Source organism: Egretta garzetta, unplaced genomic scaffold (assembly GCF_000687185.1).
Source record: "Egretta garzetta isolate BGI_Z169 unplaced genomic scaffold, ASM68718v1 scaffold159, whole genome shotgun sequence".
Taxonomy (NCBI): domain Eukaryota; kingdom Metazoa; phylum Chordata; class Aves; order Pelecaniformes; family Ardeidae; genus Egretta; species Egretta garzetta.
This window is the reverse complement of record NW_009260762.1, coordinates 78,833-80,995: the sequence shown is the minus strand read 5'-3', so window position 1 is coordinate 80,995 and position 2,163 is coordinate 78,833.

The following is a 2,163-nucleotide window of genomic DNA, read 5'->3' as shown; positions in this document are numbered from 1 at the left end:
GGGTTCCGTGGCGACGTAGCGCGAGAGCCAGCCTTCTGCGCTTGGCTCCGGAACGTCAGCCACTAGGGCACGTTTGTGCTTTCCTGCAGCCTGGCTGAAAGCAGCCGCCTCAGAAATCGGGGTTTTTTTTAAGTATTTGGGTCAGTTGGAACATCGTTGTGCTTGCCCAGCGAGTCTGTACACCCTGGGTGTACACTCCGGGTGCTCGCGTCTGTCTGCGAGTAGCTCCCTCGAAATCGGCTGCCTGCGTCAAACTACACACGGAGTCAAGGCCTTGCTGGGCCCTGTTAATCAATCCTCAGAACGCTCGAGACACACTTTGTATTAAAACGGTCAGGCCAGCTAAATTTGGGCAGTTGTTATCATTACCAGTATTATTCCTCAATTGTTGCTCGACACTTCCAAGTAGTGAGGACGCCTTGGCTGGAAGGTGACAGGGAAGAAAGAGGAAGAAAAGAGAACCCGCATTTGATGATGGTGACAGCAGCCAAATCTACAGCATCTCTTTTCCTTTCTATAGACAGAACAAAAGATGGCACGGGCAAGGCCCCGAGCGCCTGGCAGGAACTGGAGCTGGCTGCTGTGGGTGCGTGTGGAAAAGCAGCAGCTGAAGCACTTGGAGAATGTATTTGCAGGACTGGGGCCAAAACCGCCGGCACTACAATAGTGAGATACACAGCACCACCTTGAACCCTCGAGTCGATACTGCAGTAAATGAATGAAGCAGCCCAAACCTCAGAGCTGTTAATTTGGTGGTGAATGCTGCCTCAAGCCTGAATTTATTGGGAACGTGTCCCCCTACCCTAGTGTAGCAGCCATGTATACCCATGCCTCCTGCGTGCTCACGTGCCACGCAGTGTGGATACGGAGTTGGGCCGCCTTGCAAATCAGATAAAGGTCACATCTGCCTCCCTTGCCAACAGGTTCGACAATAATCCTGAGGTCTGGGAACAGCACCTGCAGGTGCTGTTTCTGGCTTTTCTAATTCCTTGTCTGGTGATCTTGGGCAATCATTTAATCGCTCCCTATTACAGGTTCCTCGACAGTAGGATGCCCCTCCCTCCGCTGAAATCACGTACTACCCACGGATGAAATATGCTATTTGAGGTTCGCGCACTGTTATTTTGGGCTGTGTGCAATTGCAGAAAGACTCAATTTTTGTGGCCCGAGGCAAAAGACCTCAGTCCTCGGGATTTTTCAGTCATCAACACTAGCGATAGGATTTTTCTGGGAAAAGCAAAATTCTGGAGCGCAGCTGAGTAGAAAGGCGCAACCCGGGTGGGGAATTCAGCGGAATGCAGCTGGCGCTGCAAGCGGGCTGGGAAAGCGGCAGAGGACGCTCGCTTGGGCCGGTCTCTCAGGAAAACAGCAGTGCCGCCTCCTGCTTGGGGCCTTGCAGAAGGTTTGCTTCTTGCTCCTTTGTGTTTGTTAATCCTAAAACACTGGGGTACAGGTTTGTTAATCCTAAAGTACTGGGGTTTAGGTGGGGTTTGGGGTTTTTTCCTTGTGTTCTTTGCAATGCGGGCATATAAACACCACTCACCCGATTACTACTTTTTCTCGTTTTTGGCTTGGACTTCCCGTCTCGTCTGTCAAGAACCTTTCTGTTCTCTTTTTACGGTTTTCACACTGTCTAGATTATAAACAGATAGGAGTGGAAACTGTGGGACAAACCTTGAATAACAGGTTGACCAGCATTGGCCGAACTTGGTGGTTGTCTAAGTTCCTTTTCCAAAAGATAATTAAAATTCCCTCGGGGCCTGAAATTTAATGTTGCGTGCATTTGTCAAATTCTGACAAACGAAAATGGGAACGTTTTCAAAGCAGAGCAGCTGCCGGCAGGCATTCAGGTCAAGTTACCCCCTTGCCGCTTCGTTTCTCGCTCTCGTTTCTCCTCCGAGCCATGGGAGGGACTTTTCATCCCAAATCGTCGCATAAAGATTTTATCTGTTTATTTATTTACTTATTTGCTTACTTACTTATTTTTCCTTGTCACGTGGCTTAGTTCCCTCCCTGCATCGCTAACCCCGGATTTACACCAGTATCAGTGTTTGGGCGGGTTACCTGACCGCGGGGCCCCAGCGGACCCCCTCACCCCCGGCCGTTGCCTCGGGGCGGCGCTGCTCCTCCCGCCCTCCAGGGGGCGCTGCGCGGCGCTGCGCC